A 13,637-nucleotide genomic window follows, 5' to 3' on the forward strand; every position below is an offset into this window, starting at 1 on the left:
TATATGGTGTCTTGCCATTCTCAAGGCAGCTTACAGCATATTTCTTTTTAGCTAATTACAAACATAGCCAACGTAGTCATAAACAGTAAATAAAACACATCAAAAAGTACACAACCAAATTGAATAGTTTCCACATAACTCTTAATAAGATCTAAAAATAAAGATACACAATATTAATTTCAATAACAGCAGTAACTTCCCCCTCCCCACAACAAAACACCAGCCCAGGAGTCTGTTCAGCAGCCTCAGCTTTTGCAGCTGGAGTCAATCAAGGCCCTACCTTCCCAGGCTAGATGGGGAAAGGCCTGCAAGGCAGGGAGCAGGTGTTTTGGGACTCAAAGCTAATAAAAGACAATTGAAAGGTCTAGAGAGAACTATAAGTGTCTCTGCCTGGTCCCAAAAAAGTCATAACAGTAGACCTGAGCCTCCCTTAAGAAAGCATTCCATGTATAAGGAGCCACAAGTGGAAAAGGTCCCATCCTTGGTCACTACCCACCTGATCTCAGAAGGCAGGAGCCTGTGGAGAGGGGCCTCTGACATCTATCTGCACAGGCAGGCAGATCTGGGAGAAGAAGGTCCCAAGTCTTTACAGGTAAGCAGCACAGATTTGAATTATGCTTAGAAATGGGCCAACTCCCTGTGAAATTGTTTTAAAAACTGGCGAGCTGTGTTTTCTAAGGCCAGTCCCAATTAGCAACTGTGTTCTGACCTAACTGGGAAGTCTTCACTGGAAGCCCCATGCATAATAGATTAGAGAATTAAATCTAATTAAAATGGGAGAGCACCGCATGTGATGTTATTTTACAGAAGAAAGAACAGTGGAAAACCCTAATTGTGTGAATCTTGTATGATCACCAGGAGCTACTTGGTCTGAATGCATATTTCAGGCCAGAATACATACCGCTGTAGCTTTTCCTTTCTACTGGTTATGGTACATGACGATCTGAATTGTGAACATTGACTTTTTGGGTTTATTGTGGAATGAAGCAGCTGGCTCAGGCAATTAATTTTTGCAGGGCACCACACTGATAGTTAATCAGTTTATTATGACTGTATTTTTACTCCCAGTGAAAAGTGTGGTATTTCTGCTTCAGGTGCCAACATTTGACTGGCCTTGCATATTGTGCACCTTGACTTGGGGGTGGGGGTATCATTTATGAAGAGGTGAGGCTTTCTGCTCAGCAGAGAGTAACGGAGGCTGGTCTGTGATTAGGGCAAATGAGAGGCAGGTGGAGCTCTGCCCCCCAAGATCAGTCTGCCTCCAGCTGGTCCTCTCTTGCCCTAATCACAGACCAGCCTCCACTACTCTCTGTTGTGCAGACCTTACAACCAGACCTGGGTATGCCACTAGCTGTCAGTTTCCTTTTTGTTGTCAGGAAAATGGCTACTTCTCAGTACAGTAATTTGGATGATTTCATCAGGCTGACGTAGCTGTGCTTCAAGGCCAGGGATTAGGCCTCCTAACTGGGAGGTGGTTTCAGTTGCATAGCCATGTGGGAATGCATGTACACAAAAGTACTGGAAAGTTCTTGCTTCAAAGCCTTCTGACTGGTTTAGGGGTCTCACCCAGTTGCTTTGCTGTTTACTATAAAGCTAGCCTTGTTATGTGTGGGGTGGTGCTCTGCATCTCTCTTTCATCTTGTCTCTTTGCAACACCTGGGAGACCATGCCTTTCGTGCTATGGATTATAGCAGCCTTTCTCAACCTTGGGTCCCCAGATGTTGTTGGATTACAACTCCCATCATCCCTGGCTGCTGACCCTTCTCACTAGCAATGCTGGGAGTTGTAGTCCAACAGTACCTGGGGACCCAAGTCTGGGTTATAGGAATATTTTGTTGTATGCATAAAATTAGCTTTGTTATCATAGTCTGGTTTATAATTCCCAACTACTCTTGTCAATTGGATTTTCTGTTTGTACTGTACTTTTTATGAGTACTTGGGGTCCTATTTTATACTGGTAGCGTTCCCCCCCCTTTAATGTATCTACCTCAATTTCATTTGTGTCTGTCTGTTTGGGTTTAGCCTTGGTACTGAATCCACCATTAACCTTTTGGTTGCCCGCTATGGAGTAAGTGCTAAACCTAAGGTTCAGGGAGTAGAACACCCTATTTTTACCATTTGCTTCTCTTGACTCTCAAGGTTGTCAAATAAGGTTTGGGAGTCTCCTGCCCCAGACTGGCTGAACAGAAGAAGTGGTGGCAGTGTACATTGCAGGGTTGTTGTTAGACCCTGACTATTAGCCCCTGCTCTAACACCAGGGTATGGGTCCCAGGTTTGGGGGACCAGTCCTTGATGCTCCTTAGTGTCAGTGTTGCTTTTGTAGAACTCAACAGAGAGAAGGATGGGATAAAAGTGGAATTAGTTTGCTCCACCAGCCATTTGCTCTGGCTCCACCTGCAGTTGACCTTGCTGTCTTCTGGCCTAGCAGTCATAATGAGCACTGGCCTTCACTGGCAGAGAGCATGGACTACGTGGTCTTCTAGACCTTCCTTACTTGGATTTTATATTTATTTCCCTGATAGAGAGATTATAAGGTTGAATATATTGATGAGCTGCTCTGACATTACAGTATTGAGAAGCCAAATTAACTTTGCAATGGTAGAGCATCCATTGTTCACTTTGACATGCCATGTGAGTTTCAGGTTTCTTGCTCTTCTTCCTTCAAAAAAGGGTTCAACTTCTTTCTGAACTGAGATTCTCAATCCAGATGCCCCCGTGGTTTGAAAATAAATTATTTGCTAACAATATTACATAGCATTTTGACAGGGGAGTCTTCCTGGCTTAGCAAACGGTCGGAGGAGATATTTTTGTCTCACTCCGTTCAGAACAGCCCATCTTACCTTTTGCAGTCTGCTCTGCTCCAAACTGCTTAGTGTTCATTTTATTCCTCCAACACCCTGCAGGTCCAGTAAATCCTAATATTAACCATTTTGCCAAGTTCCTCACAAAAAATAGCATTCTTTCTCACTTCTAGCTGCAGAACTGATTCAGCTGTTTCCTTTGACAGATTTACAGTAATTAAAGGAAAACCTTACTTTACCTTTCCACAGCAAATCTGTTGCAACTGATTGTAGATGGAACGATAACCTCCTCAGCCAGAGGGCAATGTGGTTATCAGCAAAAGGGCTCAGCCATATGCACCCAGGGCCACACTACACAGGAGCATAGGAAGCTGTCTTGCAAAAAGTCATAGGTTCATCTAATTCAGTTGGCACTGACTGGTAGAGAGCAGTCTTCCCCAAACTATCTAGATGCTAGGATTCAAACTGGGAACCTTTCCCATGCAAAGCAGCTGCTCTACCACCAAGCTACGATGGCGACTGGCAACATCACTTCCATGTGATTTAAGCATGGAACTGGCACAATCACATAGACCAGGGGTAGGCAACCTAAGGCCCGTGGGCCGGATGCAGCCCAATCACCTTCTCAATCTGGCCGACAGACGGTCTGGGAATCAGCGTGTTTTTACATGAGCAGAATGTGTGCTTTTATTTAAAATGCATCTCTAGGTTATTTGTGGGGCGTAGGAATTCGTTCATTTCCCCCCCCCCTTCAAAATATAGTCCAGCCCATCACATGGTCTGAGGGGCAGTCGACCGGCCCACGGCTGAAAAAGGTTGCTGATCCCTGACATAGACCGTGTGGGCCTGATTTATACAGTAAAAGAAACATGTGAATACAAAACCGGTGTACCTGCACCTTCTTTCCAAGAACTGTTGTCCTAGTCTAACAACCAGCCACTACCACTCAGATCCTCACCAGACATCCTTTTCTTTGTACATTCATATTTGTGGTCCTGATAGTATCAGGTCAGTTATGCATGGCCCTGCTTGTGCCTGCAAACGTTTTGGATTGGATATCCTGCTTTGTTTCCAATTGGTGCGTTTTCCTGTAGCTTCCTGCTAAAATACTGTAACTTTTTATACCATGTATGTTCTAGGGTTGGGTGGGTTTAAGACACAATTGGACTAATTCATGAAGGATAAGGCTATCAGTGGCTACTAGCCATGATGGCTATGCTCTGTCTCTGCGGTTGGAGGCAATATGCATCAGAATGGCACTTGTTGGAAACAGCAGGAGAAGAGACTGCTGCTGCACTTAGGACCTGCTTTGTGGGTGAGAACAGAAATGTGAGAACAGTTGGACCGGATCCAGCAGGCCCTTCTTATGTTGTTGTGTAGGGTGTTTCTTGTGCCACTTTTGTTGCACTATAGTGCAAGAATGTCCCTCCAGACAGCAATAATGTGGCAATGTTGGGGAACAACTTAGAAAGTAGGACGATGTATGAACAGTCCACCAAGTCCTCATGAGAATTCAGTAATATTTTTGTGAATATTTATCCCACCATACATATGCTTGGATGCAATTTTCCCTAATCCTGTATATACATTTCTGCAAAGCAATATCCCTTAGTTCAATGTCTTTTTATTTTAGTTTCACAATTGTGTGCATTTTAATGCACACTTTGATCCAGGATATGCATTTATTTACATATTACAGTAGTTGGTTGTAAAATGGCAAAATTCAGAGATGTCTGCATTTCAAAGGAGGCCTGTGTTTTAGTTTGTGTATTGTTTTAGAAAGTCTGAGTTAGGTAGTTTTGCAATTCATTGTGAACCAAATCAAATTTATTGCCCATCTCAAGTCTAGGGGGAATGCTGGAATTCCAGATCATATCTGGTTTGGCCTTCAAAGTAAAACTGCTAGCAGTGCTGCAGTGATTGTTACATTGTTACATTAATAAATAATAATTTTGTGTTTTTATATTGTGATTTTATCCTATGATCCACCCTGAGACCTGCAGGTATAGAGTGGTATACATATTTTAATAGTAAAAATAAATAAAGGCAGAAAGAGAAGCTTATTATTATTATTATTATTATTATTATTATTATTATTATCTGCCTATATTGCAAATCCAGGAGATTTGCTGTGGGTTCTTGTTGCCTCCCATTTCTGAATGATCCAAGATTAGATGCAATGTAATGGTAGATTTCCCTATGTGCCGCCTTCTCAGACCACAGAGTGTCACTAGAGTGAATATGAGGCTGACATGAACACAGGGGAGGGAAATCAATAACACTGCTTTTGCCGGCTTGTCCAGCTTGAAACTAAGTAATGTAATGAATACAACTTATTTGTGCAGTGCAGAATATTTTCAGGTGCCTTGGAATAAATGCAGTGACCTATGCTACTCTTTTTGCAATCCATATCAATGCCAGATGAACACAGCAAAAGTACAAATGATGGGAAGGAAATTGTTGCATGAGGCATTTACTCCTGGTAATTTGCCTTTGCCAGGAAATAGACTTTCCTTCAGTGATGTGGACAGAGCTGCCCTTGAATGATCACTTTTATTGAGCAAAATCCCTATAGCAACAGACTCTGCGGCAAAATAATGTCGTGCCTTATTTCATTCTCTCAGATTGCTCGATCTCCTCCTTTAAATCACCTGCATTTCAGAATCAGGATGCATGGATTTACAAAGTGCATTTTTGGTTAGGAGTTTGCAAAATACTCTGGTTTTATAAATTGGCTGTCTCAAACAGTGTATTATTTTAGTCCATCTTCCAATCTGGTTTTTCTGAATTTTTTAAAAGTCCAGGATAGGAGGGTGCATGTGTGTGTATTAATGTCAAACAAAACCCTGACATACACATCTGAGGAAGCTTAGGACATCTGGCCATTAATCATATGAGTTTTACAGGCAAATATAACTAGTAGAGTCAAGGCACAAGCTTTATTGTACACTAGTTTAGGGCAAGCTCACCATTAGAAAGGTAAGACAGTAAGAGATGGAAAGGTGACAAGATCACTGACAGTTGTCGCCTGTCTGCAGCCAAGGTTTCTTATAAAGAAGAAAGGCAAGTCAAAGGATAGGCAAGAAAATGAGGGAAGAAATAACCCACTGTATTAGGATCACCTCTTTCCAGATGAACCTACCCTGACCCTGAGATCATCTTCTGAGGCCCTTCTTCTTCATGTGCCTCGTGTGGAGGGTGGGAACACAAGAACAGGCCTTTCCTGCAGTGGCTCCCCATTTGTGAATTGCTCTCCCCAGGGATATTCGCCTGGCATCTTCATTACACACTTTTAGGCACCAGGCAGAAATGTTCCTCTTTAACCAAGCCTTTGGCTGATTGACATCCAATGTCCTTTTAAAATGTGTATACAAATTTTAATACTAATAATACAGGGCAATTCAAGTTCCCAATGCACCATGCTGGAAGGAGCTTAGATGAGGCAGAGGCCCTGCACAACTCTGTCAGCCTCCACTAGCAAGGGAGTTCCAGCAGTCCTGGAGGAATCCCACTGTTGAGGAGCACCCCAACAGAGGTGGGGGGAGCAACTGCTAACAGGTAACATATCCCAGGGCATATCATCCACCAGCAGTAGCAAGCAGAAAACACCAAAATGCTTTTATCTGCTGGATCTTGAGCTTAGACCTGCTATCACATGATGGCAATATGGCCAATCCAGACCTCCTTGCTGCATCAGCCTGGGAGATAGCACAGCCAAGAGGCATTTTTCCCTTCCCCCTGGAGGGGCTATGGATACAACAGTGGCCACACCACTCTATCAAGCCCTGCCACTTCTGGCCAAGGGGTTGGATTGATCTCTTTGTCCTGCTACTCCTTTACAAGGTAGCACAGTAGGCAAAACCACCATCTTGAGGGCAGTAGAACAGCATCAACACAAGCAGGCAAGAACTGGCATACCTCATTTACACCCCTTCACTTTCAAGTACATAGTACACCTGGTCAGTCACAACACTTTGTGCCTTTCCAATGAGAATCAGAGTAATAGTGGTACAAAACCTGGAAAATTGATCTGGATCCCATTGAAAGATTTCTCCTTGATTATATACCTTCAAGGCTACATGTGGGAAACTATTTTAAAAGTCTTCCCATAACTTAGAAAAGCCTTGCACTTTCTAGAGTGCACTGTATGTGTTTGTCATGGGGGGGCATACAAGTGTGCAGCCCTCATCTATAGTGTGAATCAATATTTTTATGATATAATTCTTCCTAGCCTGTGCTCTGGTCCTTAACAGGACTTTTCTCAAAAACATAGCTGCTGCTTGCTATTCATGGAGTAACAGTTTCAGCTGCTATTTCTTTCCATTCTTCTTAATAGCTCTGCATTTGTTATTCCACCTACACCCTGTATGGTTGGAAATATATCCTTCCAAATCCCCAAAGAAATCAGACCATGTGTTTTCTGTATTCAGTTTTGGTTTTTTAAGAGAGAAAGAGGAGAGAGAGATGGGTGAAACATTTAAATTGCCTAGATTGCATGGATTTTACGAAAGCCCATTATTTGTCTTCCCTGAGATGTAGGGGTACTTTAGCTAGATGAATCAATCATGGTTTGGGGAATTCAGTGTTTGCAAATTCTAATACAAATGGACTTGATCTGAACCCACCCAGACTAAGGTGCAGATCAGAAGGAATTTTGCATGTATTTGACTGTTGCAACACAGTTTGAGCTCAAAAAAATAAATAAAATCAAAATGCATTTTGATATAAAATACATTTATAAATGCATATTTTGAGAGAAATCACTTTCAAAAATACTATTTAAATGCACACTTTAATATGGATATTATGATATATAAATGGAGTATCATGTGAAAACAGAATAGGCTATGAGTGGCCAAATGCAAAAGTGTCACGGTCAGGGAATAAACTGAGCTGTCCATCCCAATTGGGGGCTTTCTTTTTAAATGGTTTTAAAAGTGCCACATGGTAAAAAGTAGTCAAAGCTGATCCTAGTTTATATAGCTAACATTGTTAATAGAAAGAGAAATCGAGATTTTAAGAGGAAAAATATGGCAAAGGGCTGTAGTACTACCAAAGTAACACCAACAGGTTGGCCAAAGAATAGTCTAATTGTGAAATTCATGTGTTTCATTTTTATTTTCAGAACTGAAAGTTCAATTCTATGTTTATAGGTAGACAGATATGATTTGCAGTCATTTGGGCAGTTCTTTGGTGCTATGGTGTTAGAAATATATCAGCATTTTAGATGCAGAGAGAATGGTAAGCAAAAGGGCCAAGGCCAATAACAGTTTTTCTGACAGCCTACACTTGGTTCAAAACAGAGCGGTGGAAGTTACAGTGTATCTGAATCCAACCCTGTTCAATATGTTTAACAATAAGTGCTTTGACAGAGCATATTATCCTGAACAGAGGACTAGCTTCAGTACAGAAATGTTAATTATTTAAAGGTACCCTTAACATCTCATTGAAACTAGCAATATAGTCTGCCTAGAGCTGAAACAATTTTGCCCCCATTTTTTTCCTTCAAAATTATATTCCTTGATTTTGATGCCATATATTCTCCGGAGCTATGCACATTTAGCAGGTGTGTGATAACCGAGTATCAGCATTTAACATCCAAATATTCTGCAGTAGCCATCAATATTTGAGAGCATCTAACAGCTGCTTGGCAGTGGGAATCAAAATTCAATATTTGACAACTAACAGTCAATATTTAGCAGAATATGGCAGCTGGCATCATGTAGTACCATTCTGTACTTTAATTGACAGCATCTTGTCGTTGCAGTGTTTGTGACAATGCTTGGCAACTGACTTGTGGGAGAATTGGGTAAAACTTTTATTACTCTCATTCAGCCTGTCCGTCAAGGACTGTCAAATTTTGATGTCACATTTCAGTGCTGAAGGTCATTTAGTGCCGCCCTTGGTGAACTGACAGATCCTACTTGGAAGTAAGAAGACCCATTTGTGTTCCAAGTAAACACGTTTAGGATTGCAGCCAAAAAAGTATCTGTTTACTATCATTTCCCCTCAAATGTGGAATTGTAAGAGAGTACAAATAAAGAACTCAGTTGAGTGGAGTCATCCTGGTCATTAGAAGATGGGAATCAGGAGAAAACCCAGGTAGTTTTCACCTTTTCCACCAAGCAAACCACTCAGAGGATTGGTAGAGCAGTCCTTCAAGGACAAATTAATTTTTAAAAAGAGACACTATTGTTGATATACAATACTGTGTTTACTTTGGTCCACCATTAGACTACAGAGTGTTACGCACTGACCTTTTTCCTGCTGCAGCTAAGTATGAAAGCACATTAGAAATTCTATGGTGGTATCTTTAAAGCAACAAAGTAATATATTCCCTGGTTTTGAAAAAAAGAAAAAGAAACACTTTAGAGGAGGAGAGCTGATGAAAGATAAGCAAAGCTGGATTGTTGGCTTGGTGCAATTACATGTAATCAGTTGGGATTTATGGCTCAGTTTATTCATTTACAATGGCAGCCTGTGTAGTCTTAAAGTATCTAGATGATTAATAGCAGATGTAAACTGTGGTACTTACTGTATAAGCCATTATTAAAGCCATTAACAGCATTGTTCAAAGATGGGATCACAGTATGTCAGCAAGAGGAGGAAAAAAACAGGTAGCTGTGAAGCACTACTATTCTCACAAGTTATTTTTAAAAATAATAATATATTTCTCAACGAACTGTATTTAGTGTTATGAACCCAGGGACTAAGCTCCATTGAATTCATTGGGACTTGCTTCTAAGTAGACAGCAGTTATGTGTAGGACTTGCCCACCCATAATCAAAATTACACATCTCTGTTGGAGATTAAAAAGGAGATTACCTTTTATAAACCTGAAGATTTGGTTTTTGTAAGAACCACCTCCACAGTCAACTGTTGTTGTTTTTTACTTATTATTTAAAACAGCATCATCCTGTTTTCTAATCAAACTTTTTGAGGCAGTTTACAACAAAGTTAAAATACAATAAAACATCAAACAGCACTAAAATATGCCAGAAGGCCAGATGACCTGCTCATTGAGCCTTCATCCTGATTTGCTTGCACAAAGCTTAGGAAGAGGTTAGATGATATTTGTATTGAACATTCATGCTGACATTTGTGGGGAGGTCATACAACAATGAGCATTCATCCTGATTTGCTTGTGTGGTAGTTCTACATATTCCCATTAATTTATCCCACACTTTTCTGTTTATTCAACCAACTCATAATGTGCCTACTACAGAGGTCTCCAAAATATGACCCGGTGGCCGGATACGGCCCAAGGAACTCATTTATCCGGCCCCCAGCAACCCCCGCCACCCATTCTTACCGGCGCAGCGCTGCGCGGCTGGCTACTTCCGGATCGGAGGAGCACCGGAAATAGCTTGTGTGCATGTATTGCGCAAGCGTTATTTCCGGTGCACATCCAGATCGGAGGAGGTCGGTGCACATGCACACAAGCTATTTCTGGTGCTCCTCCAACCCGGAGGTGCGCCGGAAATAGCATGTGCGCATGCGTATGGGTGGACGCTCCCCCGCCCTCTGGCCCGCCGTGCAATAGGCGCTGGAGACACCGGCCCGAGGTGCGGTAAGTTTCCTGACCCCTGGCCTACCCTCTCTGTCTACTATCTTTACTAAATTTCTTCACTTTAACACAGATACAATATCCCAGATACTGTAATAGCCACCCCCAATGACCAGATGAAAGGTTTTTGTGCTGCCAGATAATATTCATTAACATTATCAAAGGTCAATATTCATTAACAATTGCTAAGGATGAAATGCTGGACAGGCTTAAATGCTATACTTTAATGGTGCAACTCTGAAGTCTTTTTTTTTTTTTAACCAAGCCCTGCTGACTGCTGTATATTTTTAACTGCATGGTATAAATTCATTAGTGCTAAAAGGATTTTATGCCTACTGTACGCTCGCATTCTTTTAGCACGTAGTACCCGTTTTCATTTGGGTAACTTATTTTCTAGGGTATTAAGATAAGCATGTAATTAATAAAGAAGCCTTGTATAGAGTTTGAATTGAATTCAGATGATGGATAGCACTGCTATTTCTGTCAGGTTCCAGGCATTAGCTGCTCTTTGAGATACAGTGTAAGAAGGCAATCTGAAGCATTTGTGTTTGAGCTCCCACATCCGTGGTTGAAGTGATGGTCTCTGGATCATTGCTGTCAGGACTGTCGCCAACATTACAAAGCAGAATAAGGTAGCACTCAATTGCTAACATGGAGCCATTTCCCTTGCAGTACGTGAAGGGCTTCTCACTCGTTTGTTAAGCAGACTGTAAGTGTAAGCAAACATTAGCCTACTTCACAAATTTTCCTCCATGAATTCATAAGTGGTTAGAGTGTCAGACTAGGACCTGCAAGACCAGAGTTCAAATCCAGACTAGGAAATTAAGCTCATTGGGTAACCTTATGCCAGTTACCAACCACCAGCCTAACCTTCCTTACAGGGTTGATCAAATTTAAAAATTAATAATAAATGGCAGGGGGTGTGGGGCCATGTTCACTGGCTCCACCCCTCACATAGCCATTCCTGGGAGCCTATGCATGTTCAGCTGAGTCCATGTAGGCTGTTTCACGTGATCAGAAGCCCTGATCATACAAGGTGCTCAGCTGAATGAGCTTTTCAGCTGACCTGAAGGTGGAGCAAAGAGGGCAGGCAACATTCCAGTGGCTATGGCCCTGCTCCTTCCTTCATGCATCCATGAATGCATGTGGGGGGGGGGGACAAAGGTAAGAAACGCTTTAATTAATAAGTATGCCCTGTGACGTTTTAGAATGATATATCTAATATCATTCTAATAATGTTAAACAGGTCAATGTAGACCCAGCTTCAGACAGGGATGATGGGAGTTGTAGTCCAGCAACATCTAGAGGACCATGGGTTCCCCACCCCATAATACTGTGAGCTGTCATGTAATTCCAGTGGCTTGTTGGATTAAGTCTGATTCTAGTTGCTCTTTGAACTTGGAAGGATGTGCTCCATTATACCTCACAAGAAGAACGGCCAGCCAGCTTCATTGGAGCGTTTTGTCGGAGTTCATGAAAATAAATCCTGTGACAACTGGACTGAGTTTCCTGTCCACTGTTGCACTTGGACTCCATTATAAACTATTGCTAATCTTTGCATTTTGCCAATGGGTGAGATTCAATGGAAGAATTTCTGCTCATGCAGAGAAACTGGGCCCCTGTCCAATGCTTTCTGACGGTAATTTGCTGCTGCTGCTGCTGCTGCTGCTCAAACAGCCGATGTAGTAAGTTAAAATGTGGCTTATCCCTGTTGATGCTGCAGTGAGAAAGGACGCTGGCGAAGAACCTTGTTGTTGTCAGTGGTTCCCTTGCACATCCATAAACCATTATTTATGATCACCTTCAGCATCTGCTTGTTGAATGATGGCCTTTTTGAAAAGTTCCATTCCAGACTAGGGACAAGATCAATACATATCTTTCAAGCTGAATTTTCAGTACCGCATCTTCAACGGATTTCACATTCCAATCATTTTTAGCATAGATCTTTCTAGGAATAAAGTGGAGCTATGTATCGAACCCCCATTCATTCACAACAGAGAGGTTGGTCGCAGATAAACATGCACAGTTTAACACACTTTAGTCCCAGTGCAATCGATGGCACTTAAACAAGTGTGCCCAGATTAAAACTACTGCTTCCACATCATGATACCACAGGGCCAAATTAGCTGATGACAGGCCTAGCCAGCCCAGCATTCTAGTCTCATAATGACCAACCAGATACCTATGAGAATCCCAGAAGCAAGACATTCACTCTCTCCTGGGGCATACTGCCTCTGCCACTGGAACGGATATACTGTACCTGTATAGCCATTGATAGCCTTATCCTCAAACTAATTTGCCTGAGCTCCTTTAAAAGCCATCCAACTTGGTGGCCATCTCTATGTCTGGTGGTAGTGAATCCCATCAGAGAGAGATTACTGTGGGCTTCAGTTGGTACAAAATGTTTAGCTGCTATTTTGTAATGTTTTATTAGTTTCAATATGTTTGAAACTAGAGAGCACAGCTGTATCAAATATGTATTAGAATCAATCAATCTTGATTAAGGTCACCGACCAGCACAAAATATCTATTTTATATATATATATAAACAGTTGGAGGATATCAGGACCGTGGCATTGTGGGAAGGTGGGTTTGACATACCCTGGATCCTTAAGAATATCCTTATGATGCTCTGTATCTCTGGCAGTCACTAGGAAGACCAATTTACCTGAGCATCAAAATGGATTGTTAGCTGCCATCACCTGCTGAATACAGAGCAGCAACTTGGCTAAAAGACCCAAGGCAAGGATATGCAATGAGATAATACAGGTTGTTCAGAATCCCCTTGAATCAAACCACACCAGCTGTACTTTTAACAGTTTGATTTATTAACGAAACATACAGAGCATGGGATTGCACTCAGTTTAAATGAAAAATAAAAGGTTGCACTAACTTCTAAACTTGCCTTACTTACCAACATAGGCAGGTAGCTTCTGCTACATGCTGCAGGATTATTTCAGCCTAAAACCAGCAGTATTGTGTTCCTTCCTCCTGGAAGATGAACATTGTGGACTTCATATATCTTCCCCAGCTAAACTCCAGCTGAAGACTCTGAGTACAAGATGTAGCTAATCCCTTATATGTCTTGGCTTCCCCCAAAGAGTCCTGAGAAATGGATTCTTTGCAGACTGCAGAGAGTTGTTAGGAGACTACTGTATCCCTCACATAGCTAAAATTCCCGCAGTTCCCTGGGGAAGAGGGAATGATCATTAAACTACTCCATAGCTCTGTTAGTCTAACAACTCTCAGCAGTGTTAAACTACAGTTCC

The sequence above is a fragment of the Lacerta agilis genome, chromosome 4 (assembly GCF_009819535.1).
Source record: "Lacerta agilis isolate rLacAgi1 chromosome 4, rLacAgi1.pri, whole genome shotgun sequence".
Classification (NCBI taxonomy): domain Eukaryota; kingdom Metazoa; phylum Chordata; class Lepidosauria; order Squamata; family Lacertidae; genus Lacerta; species Lacerta agilis.